The sequence below is a fragment of the Bubalus bubalis genome, chromosome 2, assembly GCF_019923935.1.
Source record: "Bubalus bubalis isolate 160015118507 breed Murrah chromosome 2, NDDB_SH_1, whole genome shotgun sequence".
NCBI classification, from domain to species: domain Eukaryota; kingdom Metazoa; phylum Chordata; class Mammalia; order Artiodactyla; family Bovidae; genus Bubalus; species Bubalus bubalis.
In genome coordinates this window covers 167,992,017-168,010,320 of record NC_059158.1, presented here as the reverse complement: position 1 = coordinate 168,010,320, position 18,304 = coordinate 167,992,017, and the positions used below count along the sequence as shown (strand labels likewise).

General features: G+C 41.4%; 1 non-coding gene across 1 annotated transcript; it reads right to left on the bottom strand.

Annotated features, from left to right (window-relative positions):
• Positions 1-229: 229 nt before the first annotated feature.
• Positions 230-301, bottom strand: TRNAY-GUA. The gene has a single exon. It is a non-coding gene; the product is annotated as a tRNA-Tyr (tRNA).
• Positions 302-18,304: the final 18,003 nt, after the last annotated feature.

The following is an 18,304-nucleotide window of genomic DNA, read 5'->3' as shown; positions in this document are numbered from 1 at the left end:
GGCAGAATCACAAGCAGGTCTCAGAGCAGCCTGACTTGTCCACATTCTGTCTCCTGATACCACTGTGATACCTCATTTCTCTGAAGTCAGTGAAAGTAAACGTGGCAGTCACTAAGTCGTGTCTGACTCTTTGTGACCCCATGGACTGTGGCCCGCCAGGCTCCTCTGTCCATGGGATTCTCCAGGCAAGGATACTGGAGTGGGTAGCCTTTCCCTTCTCCAGGGGATCCTCCCAACCCAGGGATCGAACCTGGGTCTCCTGCTTTACAGGCAGATTCTTTACCATCTGAGCCACCAGGGAACCCAGTGAAGTCCTTGGGGATGTTACTATTCTTTCCAAGAATGCCTCGACATTGAAACATGTAAAATATCATGTATGAAACGAGTTGCCAGTCCAGGTTCAATGCACGATACTGGATGCTTGGGGCTAGTGCACTGGGACGACCCAGAGGGATGGTATGGGGAGGGAGGAGGGAGGAGGGTTCAGGATGGGGAACACATGTATAACTGTGGCGGATTCATTTTGATATTTGGCAAAACTAATACAATTTTGTAAAGTTTAAAAATAAAATTAAAAAAAAAAAAAGCCAAGAATGCCTCGAACATGAACCCACCTTGAGTTGCTGCCACTCCAGAAAAAGATGTTTTACCTAAATCAGCCGACCCCATCCCTGAGGACATTCTTAAGACAAATGTCATACATTTCCAAATCAGCCTTAAGTCTTTTCTTTTCAAATCTCAATTGGATGTTTATGGCTTTTGATATAAGAGGCTTATCACAGAGAGTTGTTTTTGGAAGAGGTATTGAACAGCTCAGGCAGATAGGCAGGCATCTGGCTCTTAGGAGGCAATGGCCTGATGACAGGGTGTGTTGAGATGGATTAGGAGCAGGTGTTTTCAGGTGCTTTCAAAGCTCACTGACCCCAGGTTAGGCCTGCCCCTGAAGATTTAGGTCCTACTCTCTTTGCTTTTATTCTGGTACTATTCTTGGGAATGGTGAATATGTTTTCATTCTGTATTTGTGAGTTTCTGAAAGCAATTCTTCACCCCATTCTTATAAGAAGGATAAATACAGTCAGTGGGCCAGACAGAACCAAGATGTTGATCAAGGACCCACTCTCCTACTCTATATATGTACGTTAATGTGCAAAAGGATGAAGATTTTTGAAATCTGTGTGATACAGGTATAAAAATTCCCTGCATGAGTCTTTGCCAAGTGACACCAGGAACATAACATGAGTACCTGACTGGCATGACCCAGGAAAATTCTCATTGTGTGTAACTAAGGGAATGCAGGTCTAACAGAGAGAGAAAATGTCTATAAAATCAAAGGAGTCAATGACTATATTTAGGTTTAGAAATGGGGGAGAATTCATCTACACTGACTTTGTGCCATATCCTACATTTTTAGAAACTTAATCATCTACCTTGAAACAGGAAGCTTTCAATTCAGAGCAAAGAATGGCCTCTGGCCTTTAGAAGGACTCTCAGTATAGAAAACCCATGCTCTCCACTGTTGGCTTATCCCACTGTAGCATCACCCTGGTTCTTCATGTCTCCCACATGTACAACTGGAATCTCCACTGCTTTCTCTGCTTTTGTGTTTCTCCTTGTCCACTGTAGACCTAAAAGTAACATCCAGGACTCTGCTCATCAAAACCCTTAATAGATTGGAGGATAATCTTCAGTTGGTTCTTTTGTTTTTGTTTTTTTTTTTTTTTTTTGCAATAACCAATTACCTCAATTTTCTTAGCCTTCAGTCGAGTTAGAATACACTGGTCTAGTTCAGGGTGTAACTCCTGAGCCAGCAGCATTGGCATCACATAGGAACTTGTTAGAAGTTCAAATTCTCAAAACAGTCAGAGGGTGAAGCCAGTAATCTGTGTTCTAACAAATCCTCCAGGAGATCCTGGTGCATGCATGAATTTGAGACCTTTGGACTGTATCGGTATAGGGGAAGACACTTTTTTCCACCTAGATTTGGAGAACCATCTCATATTAATAGGAATCTAGTCAACTATTTCATTTTTCCAGTGAATATTTTTTTAACGGAGAAAAAAATCTTTGGAAACCAAGGCTTGATGAAGAGTTCTTAGACTGCACACAAAAAACAAAAACAGTAAAATTTTAAAACTGCAGTTCAGTTCAGTCGCTCAGTCGTGTCCGACTCTTTGCAACCCCATGAATCACAGCATGCCAGGCCTCCCTGTCCATCACCAACTCCCGGAGTTCACCTAAACTCATGGGCATCGAGTCAGTGATGCCATCCAGCCATCTCATCCTCTGTTGTCCCCTTCTCCTCCTGCCCCCAATCCCTCCCAGCATCAGGGTCTTTTCCAATGAGTCAACTCTTCACATGAGGTGCCCAAAGTATTGGAGTTTCAGCTTCAGCATCATTCCTGCCAATGAACACCCAGGGCTGATCTACTTTAGGATGGACTGGTTGGATCTGCTTGCAGTCCAAGGGACTCTCAAGAGTCTTCTCCAACACCACAGTTCAAAAGCATCAATTCTTCAATGCTCAGCTTTCTTCACAGTCCAACTCTCACATCCATACGTGACCACTGGAAAAACCATAGCCTTGACTAGACAGACCTTTGTTGGCAAAGTAATATCTTTTAATATGCTATCTAGGTTGGTCATGAATTTCCTTCCAAGGAGTAAGTGTCTTTTAAATTCATGGCTGCAATCACCATCTGCAGTGATTTTGGAACCCAAAAAAATAAACTCTGCCACTGTTTCCCCATCTATTTCCCATGAAGTGATGGGACCGGATGTCATGATCTTCATTTTCTGAATGTTGAGCTTTAAGCCATATTTTTCACTCTCCTCTTTCACTCTCTTCAAGAGGCTTTTTAGCTCCTCTTCACTTTCTGCCATAAGGGTGATGTCATCTGCATATCTGAGGTTATTGATATTTCTCCCAGCAATCTTGATTCCAGCTTGTGCTTCTTCCAGCCCAGCGTTTCTCATGATGTACTCTGCATATAAGTTAAATAAGCAGGGTGACAATATACAGCCTTGACATACTCCTTTTCCTATTTGGAACCAGTCTGTTGTTCCATGTCCAGTTCTAACTGTTGCTTCCTGACCTGCATACAAATTTCTCAAGAGGCAGGTCAAGTGGTCTGGTATTCCCATCTTTTTCAGAATTTTCCACAGTTTATTGTGATCCACACAGTCAAAGGCTTTGGCATAGTCAATAAAGCAGAAATAGATGTTTTCTGGAACTCTCTTAGATAAGTTCAAATCAAAACTGCAATGAGATATACTTACAAGTATGACCAAAATAAAGAATAGTGACAACCCTGAAGCTGGCAAGGAAACCAGTCCAAGCAGAGAAACCAAGTCATTGTTAGCAATCATATAAAATGGTATAGGTATTCTGGAAAAGTATATGTTACAAAACCAAATATATGTTTACAATACAATTCAGCAATTGTACTCTCAGACATGTAGTACAGAGAAATGAAAACTTCAGATCAGATCAGATCAGATCAGTCGCTCAGTCGTGTCCGACTCTTTGTAACCCCATGAATCGCAGCACAACAGGCCTCCCTGTCCATCACCAACTCCCGGAATTCACTCAGACTCATGTCCATTGAGTCAGTGATGCCATCCAGCCATCTCATCTTCTGTCGTCTCCTTCTCCTCTTACCCCCAATCCCTCCCAGCATCAGAGTCTTTTCCAATGAGTCAACTCTTTGCATGAGGTGGCCAAAGTACTGGAGTTTCAGCTTTAGCATCATTCCTTCCAAAGAAATCCCAGGGCTGATCTCCTTTAGAACGGACTGGTTGGTTCTCCTTGCAGTCCAAGAGACTCTCAAGAGTCTTCTCCAACACCACAGTTCAAAAGCATCAATGCTTCGGTGCTCAGCCTTTTTCACAGTCCAACTCTCACATCCATACATGACCACAGGAAAAACCATAGCCTTGACTAGACAAACCTTTGTTGGCAAAGTAATGTCTCTGCTTTTCAATACGCTATCTAGGTTGGTCATAACTTTCCTTCCAAGGAGTAAGCGTCTTTTAATTTCATGGCTGCAGTCACCATCTGTAGTGATTTTGGAGCCCAGAAAAATAAAGTCTGACACTGTTTCCACTGTTTCCCCATCTATTTCCCATGAAGGGATGGGACCGGATGTCATGATCTTCGTTTTCTGCATGTTGAGCTTTAAGCCAACTTTTTCACTCTCCACTTTCACTTTCATCAAGAGGCTTTTGAGTTCTTCTTCACTTTCTGCCATAAGGGTGGTGTCATCTGCATATCTGAGGTTATTGATTTTTCTCTCGGCAATCTTGATTCCAGCTTGTGTTTCTTCCAGTCCAGCGTTTCTCATGATGTACACTGCATATAGGTTAAACAAACAGGGTGACAATATACAGCCTTGACGTACTCCTTTTCCTATTTGGAACTAGTCTGTTGTTCCATGTCCAGTTCTAACTGTTGCTTCCTGACCTGCATATAGGTTTCTCAAGAGGCAGATCAGGTGGTCTGGTATTCCCATATCTTTCAGAATTTTCCACAATTTATTGTGATCCACACAGTCAAAGGCTTTGGCGTAGTCAATAAAGCAGAAAAAGATGTTTTTCTGGAACTCTCTTGCTTTTTCCATGATCCAGCGGATGTTGGCAATTTGATCTCTGGTTCCTCTGCCTTTTCTAAAACCAGCTTGAACATCAGGAAGTTCACGGTTCACATATTGCTGAAGCCTGGCTTGGAGAATTTTGAGCATTACTTTACTAGAGTGTGAGATGAGTGCAACTGTGTGGTAGTTTGAGCATTCTTTAGCATTGCCTTTCTTTGGGATTGGAATGAAAACTGACCTTTTCCAGTCCTGTGGCCACTGCTGAGTTTTCCAAATGTGCTGGCATATTGAGTGCAGCACTTTCACAGCATCATCTTTCAGGATTTGAAAGAGCTCAACTGGAATTCTATCACCTCCACTAGCTTTGTTCGTAGTGATGCTTTCTAAGGCCCACTTGACTTCACATTCCAGGATAGGCTCACCAAAAAAAAAAAAAACCTATACATAAACGTTTATGGTAGCTTCATTCATAATAACCCGAAACTGAAAAAAGCTCAAAAGTCTTTCAACAAGTGAAGGGTTAAACAAGCTATGGTAACGATACATCCATCCCCAGAATAGCATTCAGCCATAAAGGAGACTGATACATGTAAAACTTGGATGATCTCAATGGAATAATGCTGTATGCAAAAGCCTAGCTCAAAAGGATATATACTGTATAATTCCATTTATATAATTCTTTTTATTGGAGTATAATTGCTCTACAATGTTGTGTTAGTTTTTGCTGTACAACAAAGTGATTCAGCTATATACATATATCCCTTCCCTTTTGTACCTCCCTCCTACACCCCCATTCCACCCAACAAGGTCATTATGGAACACCAAGCTGGCTAGCAGGAAACTGCTGTATAACATTCTTGAGATAAGAAAAGTACAGCAATGGAGAACAGATTAGTGGTTACTAGGTTACAGATTACTAGGAGTCAGAGCGGAGAAGGCAATGGCAACCCACTCCAGTACTCTTGCCTGGAGAATCCCAGGGACGGGGGAGCCTGGTAGGCTGCTGTCTATGGGGTCACACAGAGTCGGACATGACTGAAGCAACTTAGCAGCAGCAGAAGTCAGAGAGGAAGAGTGGGAAGGGAGTTGAGTGTGACTGTAAAAGAGTGACGTGAGGGGTCCTGGTGACAGGATTGTCGTCTTCACTGCTGTGGTCATACACATCTACTCATGCAATAACAAAGCACAGAAATAAGTGCGTGCAAGTAAGTGCCCGTCAAACTGGTGAAACCCAAACACAGCCAATGTCATGTTAGTTTCTCAGATGCAATTCTGTACTATGTATCTATGCAAGATGTTCCTGTTGGGGAAAACTGGGTGAAAGCTGCTAGGACCTCTCCACATTACTTCTTACAAGTGTGTGTGAACCTACAACTTTCTCCAAATAAAAAGCTTAAAAAATAAATATCATTCAGTTGTGTCCAACTCTTTGCAACCCTGTGGACTGCTCAGCACACCAAGCTTCCTTGCCCTTCACTATTTCCCAGAGTTTGCTGAAATTCATGTTCATTGAGTTGGTAATGCCATCCAACCATCTCATCCTCTGTCATCCCCTTCTCCTCCTACTCTTGATCTTTCCCAGCATCAGGGTCTTTTCCAGTGAGTTAGTTCTTCACATCAGGTGGGCAAAGTATTACAGCTTCAGCTTCAGCATCAGTCCTTTCAATGAATATTCAGGACTGATTTCCTTTAGGTTCGACTGGTTGGATATCCTTGCAGTCCAAGGGACTCTCAAGAGTCTTCTCCAACACCATAGTTTGAAAATATCAATTCTTTGGTGCTCAGCTTTCTTTATGGTCCAACTCTCACATCCATACATGACTACTGGAAAAACCATAGCTTTAACTATATGGACCTTTGTCGGCAAAGCAAAAATAAGCTGCAAAGGACATATCTAGATCAAAATGGCACCCAGTTTGAGACCCCCAAAGCTCTCCTTTCCAGCTTCTTTCTGGCAACTCCATTTGCTCAGCCAGACTATGAAGATTATGATCTTTCCATACTCACCCCTGTGCCTGGATTTCCTGTTTTCACCTTGTGTACTTGGTGAATTCCTTTCCTCTGTCAACAACATCCAATTCTTTCTCCAGCACTATCAACCTTGGGACTAGCCACCGTCTCTTTTCTGAACTACTGGTGTAAACTCCCTATTACTCTCCACGTTTCACCCTTATCTAACCAGTAAATTCTGTTTTGCACGCTGCAGCTAGGGTTCGGACCACATTATGCCAGAGCTGACAATCCATCAGTGGCTCCCTTCATGCTCTGAATTTGTTTTAATCCCTTACCCCAGCCCACAGGCTCTGCCTGATTGACTCCTGATCCCCTTTCGTTAGCCTCACCCACTTGCCACACTCACTTTCTTTCCATTTGTCAAACACATAAAACATATGCCAGTTTGCACACTTTTGTCCTGTTTTCTATGCCTGGAGAAGTTTTCCAAATCTTTGCATGACTGATTCCTGCTTAACTTTCAGGCCCAAAATTAAATCTCACCTCCACAGAGTGACCTTCTCTGATCACTCAATCTGAAGTAACCCTTAGGGTATGGTTTATAAACAAGGGAATTTTGCTTCTCCGTTGACCCTTATTTATTGTTTTTCTCTCTCCCCCCGTGACAGCTGAGTCCTGCCTGCCTATCTACTCATACAGTGCTGTGTGCCTGGTGCCTGCAAAAATGCCAGGCACAACCTCAGTAAACACCCACTTAAAGAAACAAAGCTCCGGAGGCTTTTTATGCCTTTCTCTGCATCATTCACAGAGTCAATTACTCCCTCACCTGTGCGAGCAGCTGCCTTTTACAGGATCCCACTGGAACACTGACACAATCGTGCACATGCTTGTTTACAAGACCTTGAAGTTCTATGAAGGCAGGAACCATGGGTTTTGAAGTCCCAGGTTCTTTCACAGTGTTAAGTCCTCAGTTAATATGTGATGAACGAATGACCTCACCCTCTTTTCAGAGGATGACAGCAGGTGTTCACATCCCCAAGAATACATTTAAAGCCATTTACAAGGCCAGTGATGATGGGCATCAAACAGTGTCTCACATGAGGCATGAGGGTCAGACCCAGATCAACACTTTCCTTCTCATTAAGTATGCAATTCAGCCGTGCCCTTAAGCTTCTGGCCAAAGGCATTCTTCACAGAAAACTCACAAAATAAAGGAGCAAAGCTGAAAACCAAAAGCACAAATGTATTTTCTAGAAAGATTTTGGGCTTCCCGGATAACTCAGTTGGTAAAGAATCCACCTGCAATGCAGGAGACCCCAGTTCGATTCCTGTGTTGGGAAGATCTGCTGGAGAAGGAATAGGCTACCCACTCCAGTATTCTGGCCTGGAGAATTCCATGGAATGTATAGTCCATGGGGTTGCAAAGAGTCAGACACGACTGAGCGATTTTCACTTTTTTCAGAAAGATTTTAAATTGGAACGCTTTTTTAAAAAGCAAATCATCTAAACACCAGGGAAAGGAAAGCTCCATAATAACAATACAACACAATTAAATTACTGATTTTCATAAGGGATGCCCAGGTGACCTTGCTTCTGGGAGGTCACCAGAGAAGATGATGGAAACTCAGAGGTTAAAGTCAACTTGGAAGCAAGTATTCCTTTTTTAATTCACGCTAATATAAAATCATGCTGAAGTCCTTTTTGTTGCCTGTTACAAAGAAGTGTAGTAATTAGATACAAGCAAAACTGAGCAACCAACAAAAAATACATAGGCCCCATAGCTAGACAAGAAAAAGCCTTGGGAATGAGGTACCTAAAGTGTCCAATCTATGTGGATACTCCATAACATCCACCATCTAAGTGTCTCAGTGTGTTTCCAACAGGCCAGAGACAGCTTCCCTAGGGAAGACTTACCCTGGATGCCTCCCACTTGAGGACCATGCTGCACCCAGCTCCCCTCACCCTAGCCCCAGGGGGTAGGGCCTTTGCTCAGTTTAATCACCAGCCTCTCAAGGTGGCTCAGATGGTAAAGAATCTGCCTGCAATACAGGAGACCCAGGGTTGATCCCTGGGTTGGGAAGATCCCCTTGATAAAGGAATGGCTACCTAACCCAGTATTCTTGCCTGGAGAATTCCATGGACAGAGGAGACTGGTGAGCTACGGTCCATGGGGTCACAAAGAGTTGGACATGATTGAGCAACTAACATTTTCACAATCTTGGAATATATCAAGGCAAGAACAAAGAGATAAGCCTAATTGCCTGGGACCCACGATCTTCAAAATGGCTATTTTGACTATTTATCAAGAAGGGTGTTCATGGATATTCCTTTCCCTATGAGCTATTCTGACACAGAAAAAAGAATTAGAAACATAAGAGGTGTCTGGAACACATCATTAACCACCAGGAGCCAGCTGTTTTTGTTATTCAGTCACTAAGTCATGTCTGACTCTTTGAGACCACATGAACTGCAGCACATCAGGCTTCCCTGTCCACTATCTCCCGGAGTTTGCTCAAACTCATGTCCATTCAGTCAGTGACGCCATCCAACCATCTCATGCTCTGTTGCCTGCTTCTCCTCCTGCTCTCAGTCTTTCCCAGCATCACGGTCTTTTCCAATGAGTAAGCTCTTCACATCAGGTGGCCAAAGTCTTGGAGCAGGGGGTAGGACTAATATCTTCACCAAACACTTCTCAACGAAAGCCACAGAAATACAGGACTGAGTATTTTCTCCCAGGAAATAATTTCACTCAGCTCTGTAATTGTTCATAACTCTGGGAATACAACGTGGGAGGCTGTTAATTACCACTGATGGCTCTGTGATGCCTTTTAAACTTGAGGTCAGAATACAGACTGAGTGCTCTAAGGTTGATGGGCTAGGATGGGTTGGGAGGCTGTGAGAGATGGAAGATGTATATTGATTGAACTTGGTGAGCTCAAACAGGTAACTGAAGGGGTAATACTAGGTAAGACCTGAAGGGCAAGTGACCAGCATCACTATTCATCTTTTACTTAAAACAGGAATTGGTACCTTGGAATAAGCACTGACTGGGAAGGATGGGCAGTGTTATCTCATTTTGTCCACACCACAAGGCAGCTGTTTGCCTGTCCATAAGTCACTAAACCTCTCTACTACTGCTGCTGCTAAGTCACTTCAGTCGTGTCCGACTCTGTGCGACCCCATAGACGGTAGCCCACCAGGCTTCCCCATCCCTGGGATTCTCCAGGCAGGAACACTGGAGTGGGTTGCCATTTCCTTCTCCAATGTGTGAAAAGTGAAAAGTGAAAGTGAAGTCGCTCAGTCGTGTCCAACTCCTAGCAACCCCATGGACTGCAGCCTACCAGGCTCCTCTGCCCATGGGATTTTCTAGGCAAGAGTACTGGAGTGGCTTGCCATTGCCTTCTCCGCAATCGTTTTTTTCCCCTTGTAATCACTGAGCTCAGACCCTCCCAAGGGTCCTTCCAGCTCTTAATTCATCAATGAGTTTAATAATACAGAATGATCCATTAAAACTAAAAGGTATTCTGTAACTATATGCTCACAAAGGGAATTACTGATTTATCTAAAGAGGGCAGAAGTGATTTTTATTTGATTTGGATTGAAAGTTTCCTTTTTTAAACTTGTATACAACTAATTGTGAGATTTCAGTCAAATTTATTTACACAATGAGAGGTTAAACAGATAATGCTAGAACTGTGATTTAAATTAATACAAGCACATAAGCCCACATTTTCTTAAAAATTAAGCCTCATCTAAAAGAAATTTAGACTCTGAACAAATAAAAACTCGAAAATAAAACCCATGATGCTAATAAAGAAGATACAATAATTGTCACCACTTACAGAGGGCATACAGCCATCAGTCTAACTTAATTCTGGTGGTCAATACCTTGAACCACCTTTTCAAAGGGAAAAGTTCATGTTTCTCAGAAAGCTGCCCAAGGTGCAAGGCTTTCTAAGATGTGGAGCTGGAATCTGAATCCAGATTTGAGAGCTTCAACAGGTGGCTGCTAGACAAACTAGAGCAAATCATGACCAGATGCCTTCATTATCTTAGCAGTAACTGCCAGCAATGTTCATTCTCTCTGGACAAACAATTTATCAGGATAACTAAATTCTTTCTTGATGTGAGTTGTGCCAAATGCCCTATCACATTAAGAGCAGCAGAGAAACCTAAATATCAGGTTCTTTCCAAGCTGAGGACAGGATGATTTTCCCTTTGTACCTTGGCCAGTCCAGCCCTTGTTTTTCTCACCCAGTCATAGTTTCTCTTTCACCTCCCATGCTGCCTTAACCCACAAGAGGCCTGGTAAAAGTCATCAGATATTTCATCACAGACACAATCCACCTCATGTCTTCATCCATGTTATCATAGCATTCTAAACGAAATCTGAAAATACCCGTCAATAAAGTGTGGAAACAATTATGACCAGACTGCTCATCATATCACTTGAGTAAGTGGATAATATTTGCTAAGTGGCTGATGGCAAAATCATTCCAGGAAGGGAAGCAGTGGAACCACCAGCCACATCATTAGCAGGAAATGAGACAGAAACACATTTCATCACTCCTGGGACATGAGTCAAAAGAATTCAATTTAGGATGACATACATACTTAGTTCACTTGTTGAACTGCTCAAAAAAAAAAAAAAAAAAACACAAAACAAAACACAAAACCCTACCACTTGCTAGCACTGCTGGTTTGGTGCAAGAGATTCAGAGGAAGTCCCCATAGTCCACTTAGGAAGGAGTACATTTTTGAATAACTCATGCATACAGTCCTTTTATTCTCGCATTTTCAATTGTGATGTCCTTCACATAAACTATACATTTTTCCTTCTGTGTGTAACTCAATGAAAATTCTCTATTGTAGAACATTTTTTCACACCCCAAAGAAACCCTATGCCCATTAGCAGTCACTCACTCTTCCTCCATCCCAAGCCCTGGGAACCACTCTTCTGTCTCAGTGGATTTGCCTGTTTTGAACACTTCATATAAATGGAATCATACATATATGGTCTTTTGTATCTGGCTTATTTCATTTAGCATGTTTGCAAGGTTCATCCATGTTACAGCATGCATCTGTACTTCCCTGCCTTTTAATGGCTGAAAATTGCTCCTTTGTACACTCATACCACATTTGATTCATCCATCTACCAGCTGATGGACATTTGGGTTGTTTCCACTTTTCATCTATTATGGAAATGCTGAAACGAACATTTATGCACAAGTTTTTGTGTAGACGTGTTTTTATTTCTCTTGGGTATATACTGAGCGGTAAAATTGCTGAGTCATGTGGTAACTCTATGTTGAACTTTTTAAGAAACTGCCAAAGTGTTTTCCAAAGCAACTGCATCATTTTAAATTCACACCAGCAACATATGGGGTTCCAACTACATCCTCACTAACACTTGTTACTGTCTGCCTTTTTTCTGTAGCCATCCCAGTAGGTGTAAAGTGATATCCACTGCCTTTTTGATTTGTTTATCCTTAATGACTAATGATGCTGAACATTTTTCATTTGTTTACTGGCCATTTGTAAATTTTTTAATAGAAAAATGTCTATTCAGATCTTTTGCACACTTTCTGGTTGGGTCATTTGTCTTTTTATTACTTAGATAAGAATTTCCTCAAATAGTTAAAACTACAAAAAGGAATGTATTACACTCACGTTTTACCAAATTTCAAATACATCTTTAAACAAATTCAAACGTAGTCATATTTTGCTTGCAATTTAAGTAATTTTTATGAATATTTAGAAAATTAAGATCTATTGTTATAATAAAAAAGGAAAATGTAAGAAATACCAAATGCTCTACCAACTCTTAAACAGACAGTAACAAAAAGTACCAAGTAAATTTAGATTTTATTATAGGAAAATAATTTCAATACTTGATATATTAATGTCACATATTAAGCTCTTCTTTTGTAGACTGGCCGCATAATTTTTTCCAATGACGAGAAAAATTACCAATGGTTGCTAGATGTCCATCAATAATTGATTATTGTCTTCATGTAATTTGAACCACAGACTTGTTCAAAGTCAAATTTAGTAACACTTTGTTACATCAAGACTCAAAGAGAAATGTCATGTGCATTTATTATATTTCTTACCATTAAAATGTCTCATCAGGAATGTGACAATTCCTAAAAAGATAGAAAATCTTCCTTGCATATAATTTTCAACCTTTTAATATTTCAGAGATTGTCCTATCTTGGAATCTTAGCAGAAATCATTTCAAAGTTTTAAGATGGTACTTCTTTCTCAAGCACCTCGAATAGTATTTTTAAATATTTTATTCTATAGATAATTCCTAATTCCCCATTATGGTTGAGTTTTATGCATCATATCCACTACCCAGGTCCTGGTTTCCAAGTAAGTCCAGACAAAATATAAGGCAGAGGCTACCCACTGGGTGAACACAGCGATTCTTTTCAGAGTCCAGTCAGATGGGACAAGAATTTGCTCCAAGAGTCCTTGGAGATGCACTAAACCAAAGACAACACATCTGGAAGGAAGCCAAGATCAAAGCCAAAACAGAATGCACGGTGTGCCCAACTAAAAGCGTCAGGTGAAGACGGAAATTGGATGGAAAGCTTCATTCTCGCTAGCGTAAACTCCACGAACACAGGGGTCTTACTTTTCATCTACCTCCACACATACCATCATGTAGGCACACTGCAAACAATCTATTATTTGCTAAACTTATGAAAGTCAAGTTTGGAGCTTTATGTTCAGGGGCTGAAAGAACACTGAGTTCTCCCGTGTGTGCTGAGGGCCCTGGGGAGGAGTGGCCAAGAGCCCAGTCCACAGGTGCTGAGATCAGTGCAAGCAAAAACACCAAAATGAGTGGGGAATAAACAGTTCATCAATGAACATGAATCTACATCTCAAAGAACTGCCAGTCCTCCTCTGGTTGACATGCTGTCGACATTTCTCAAGTACAGGTCAAATTTTCCTACTTCTTTATGTATATCAGGGGTCGGCAAGCTATGAGCCACTGGTCAGATCTGGGAGGTAGTCTGTTTAATCAAGTTGTATAGGAATATAACTATGTGTACAGTTTGCATATTATCTATAGCTGTTTTCATAATACAAGGGCTGCCCTCATCAGCCTTGCACATACATAATTCAATCAGATATAAAAATATTTTTAAAACTAAGTTTGAGTTGACCACCATGAAATCAACTGGAGCCTGCACACAGGCAAAAAGCTATAGAAGCAGGAAATTCAGTGTTCCCTTCTTCTCATTGTCAACTCCTCTCAGTATAGCAGTTTCTGCCTGCTATTGGTTGCTCTCCAATGCCTTCAGATCACTATATCCAATATTTCTCCAGAATCCATAATTATTTCTGAGTTGGCCACACAGGAATTAGTGAAAGATGAAGTTCTTTCCTACATTTACTTCTAAATGTTATGAATGTTCAGACTCAAGGCTGTATCTCCAGCTGAGACCTTTCACTTCAGTCTCTGAAGCAACCTATAGGTTTTATCTACATATTGAACTCTCAGTTTATATATAAACTGACCTCAACAACTTTTCATCCAACTACTTCAGCACATGTCACTCCCATTCATCCAACTGTCTGAGCCAGAACAATCATTTGGGTTGTTCTCTTACCCCTAGAATTTACACCATCTCCCCATTATGCTGGCTCAGGTCACCATCACTTGTCACATAAATTACTAAAAACCTAATTGTCTCCCTGCTTCTACTTCTATCTCTTCAGTAAATTCATTCTTCACACTGCAGGTTAAGCCATATTTCTAAGCAAGTCTGATCGCATACATCAATCATTTCCTTAAATCTCCTAACATCTAAACACTCTTGTCCACAACTTCTAAAGTCAAAACCTTTAAGATGGCATGTTAGGTGTCTGCATGCTCAGTTGTGACCCCATGGACTGTAGCCCGCCAGGCTCTTCTCTCCATAGGATTTTCCAGGCAAGAATGCTGGAGGGAATTGGCATTTCCTCCTCCAGGGGATCTTCCCAACCCAGGGATCCAACCATCTCCTGTGCCTCCTGCATTAGAAGGCAGATTCTTTATTACTCAATCACCAGGGAAGCCCATCTAAAATGGCAGAAGCAGCCCTTCAAACCTGGCTTCTGTCTTTGCAATCTGAGCTCTCATCATTTTGACTCGTCTCTGTACTCCCTTTGAGATTCTCCAGCATTTCCCCAGATTTTTTGCACTAGATTATCTCAGTGCCTACATTTCTCTAGGCAACAAGCTAGATGATTCTTCCTCCCTCTTCAAGTCTCTGTGGGTTATTTTCATAGAAAACCTTTCTCAGTGCTCTAGTTTGTTAGGTGTTTCTCCTATAACCACAGCACCTGACTCTATCCTACTTATTTTATTGAGCACTTGTGTCTACATCCCCCACTGCACTGTAACTTATATTACACTGTAATTCTAAGTTTCCCTCTAAACTTCAGAACAGGCACTGTTCCTTCCTGTTTAATTCCAGTATTTTACTTGGTTCCTGGTTCATAGTCCATACTTTATATGTGTTGATGAATCCCCAAAAGGTATGGAGTGGAATTTTTTTAAGGGATTATTATCTTACCAGTGCCAACTCTTATTTTCTCAGAAGTTGATCCAAGAAACCCTCATTCATCCAGGCAACATTTATTGAATGCTTAGCATGTGCCCAGCCCAGCGGTGGTTATAGTTATTCAGAGGTAACTGAGACAAAGCTATTGCTAGCGAACAGTTCACTGCCTAGTGGGGCTGCAAGTGAATAAAGGAGTGATAAATACCATGCTAGAGCAGAAGCAGACGTTAGACACATGAGAAACCTTGCTGACGCTAAGAAAGAGACGTCAGGAATGTGAATAAAGGAGTGATAAATACCATGCTAGAGACGTGAGAAACCTTGCTGAAGGTGAGAGAGAGACGTCAGGAATCAGCTTTTGGAGAATGGTTTCCAAATAGCTAAAAAGTTGCTTTTACTAATCAATTAAGAAACAGGCTAAGGACACCTCTAGGCAACCTCCTCCGAGCATAACCCCTCCCTCCTGGCTACAATGCCAAAACACTAAGTAGACCAAGCAAATAACTCCTGGGGAAAGAGTCTGCTTCTGTGGCAAGTTAACTATTTACAATGCAGAAAATGAGATACCGTCTTTTTGCTTATAATAATGCCTAAGACTTCTTATAAGTCCCACATCAGTAAGGATCAAGCAAAATAAACATTCACATCCTGATGATGGGAATATGAACTTGGTAAAATTTCTTCAGAAGGCAATTTGGCAATGTAAATACTTAGAAAAGACCAATCCCCAAAAACCTACTCCTGGAAATTAAACTTTGAAATAGTAACATTATATAATATACATACAGATATATGGATAAGAATTTTAAAAATATTATTTGCAGTAATGCCAATGGAGTGTTGGGGCATTACTTCCGCCTGCAGCACACCAGGCTTCCCTGTCCTTCCCAATCTCCCAGAGTTTGCTCAAGTTCATGTCCTTTGAGTCAGGCAAGGGTGTAAGAAAACAATTTTAAACACGAGTTCTTTAAAATCACCATCCATTATCCCTCTTCAGTTTCCTGCAACCTGGGCCATAACTCAGCCAGCAAGGGATGTAACATGCATGCATCTTCCTCCTCTGAGCCACCATCCTTCTGAGTCACACACTCAATCCAAAGTGGACTGGCATAGTTCAATTACTGGCACCAAGAGATAACTCTGGTGTCCCTGGGTGGTTCTGTTCTGTCTGCAGAGCTGCCTCCTCTTCTCCAGTGATTGGTTTCATGCCGACAGTGAAACCTGTGCTCTTCAAATTCATCCTTCATCTTATAGCATCAACCAATGCCTTATGTGCTAATACTGGCATGTTTACTAATCCTTCTTCATGAATAGCCTCCACACTGACTCCTAACTCCTAAAAACATTTAACCTGAACATTCTTAAGGAACTTAATTCAGAAGTGCTTCTACACACTTTCTTTTGATGGGCTTTTAGTGTACCTTTTAAGATTCTTTAGAGCAATTTTTCCAACACAGATGGGCTTTTATAAAGATTTAAAAAGCTAAAACAAAAATGACTTATCTAACATAGCGTGCTGTGGTTCATAGGGTCACAAAGAGTTGGACACGACTGAGCGACTGGACTGACCATAGTACCTACACCAGTGCTTCTCAATCTTGAATATGCTTATAATTCACCTGAGACTCATTAAAATGCAGACTGTGATTACTATCCTGGGATGAGAATTGACATGGCTAACAAGAGTCCAGGCAATGTCCAGGCTGCAGCTCCTCAGACCAAACTTTGAGTAGCAAGTGACCATAATCATCTTTAATGGAAAAGCTGAAATATATATGCTTTAGAGGATTCCAAACTATTTTACTGTATAACTTTAAATACAGTTACTGTTATTGACTCTTACTCTGCTTTCTGTGTTCTTTCTGCCCTAAGAACCTGGAAGTATTTGCAACAAGTATTCTTACACACAAACACACACAATATTCGTTATTCAAATGTTGAGGACAAACCTGTACAAAATACTGCAAATAGCTGCTTCTCCAATACGGAGTCCCCACAACACATGCTTAAGAACTGTGGTGCTGGAGAAGACTCCTGAGAGTCCCTTGGACTGCAAGGAGATCAAACCAGTCAATCCTAAAGGAAATCAACCCTGAATATTGACTGGAAGGACTGATACTGAAGCTGAAGCTCCAATACTTTGGCCACCTGATGCAAAGAGCTGACTCACTGGAAAAGATCCAGATGCTGGGTAGGATTGAGGGCAGGAGAAGGGGGTGAGAGAGGATGAGGTGGTTGGACGGCATCACCGACTTGATAGACATGAGCTTGAGCAAGCTCCAGGAGATAGTGAAGGACAGGGAAGACTGGCGTGCTGCAGTGCATGGGGTCGCAAGAGTCAGACATGACTGACTGACCATTCAGATATAACCTAAATCAGATCCCTTATGATTACAGAATGGAAGTGACCAACAGATTCGAAGGATTAGATCTGATAGAGTGCACGAAGAACTATGGACAGAGGTTTGTACCATTGTATAGGAGGCAGTGACCAAAACCATTAGAAAGAAAAAGAAATGCAAGAAGGCAAAATGGTTGTCTGAGGAGGCCTTACAAATGGCTAAGAAAAAGAGAGATGTGAAAGGCAAAGAAGAAACAATAAGACAGACCCAACTGAATGTAAAGTTCCAGAGTATAGCAAAGAGAGATAAGAAAGCCTTAAGTGAACAATGCAAAGAAATATTAGAGGAAAACAACAGAATGGGAAAGACTAGAGATCTCATGAAGAAAATCAGAGATACCAAGGGAACATTTCATGCAAAGATGGGCAGAATAAAGGACAGAAACAGTAAAAGGACCTAACAGAAGCAGAAGAAATTAAGAAGAGATGGCAAGAATACACAGAAGAAGTGTACAAAATACATCTAAATGGCCCGGATAACCACGATGGTGTGGTCACTCACCTAGAGCCAGACATCTGGAGTGTGCAGTCAACTGGGCCTTAGGAAGCATTACTACGAACAAAGCTAAATGGACGTGATGGAATTCCAGTTGAGCTATTTCAGTCCTAAAAGATGATGCTGTGAAAGTGCTGCACTCAATATGCCAGCAAATTAGGAACACTCAGCAGTGGCCACAGGACTGGAAAAGGTCAGTTTTCACACCAATCCTAAAGGAAAGCAATGCCAAAGATGTTCAAACTACCATAAAGTTGTGCCCATTTAACATGCTACCAAGGTAATGCTCAAAATTCTTCAAGCCAGG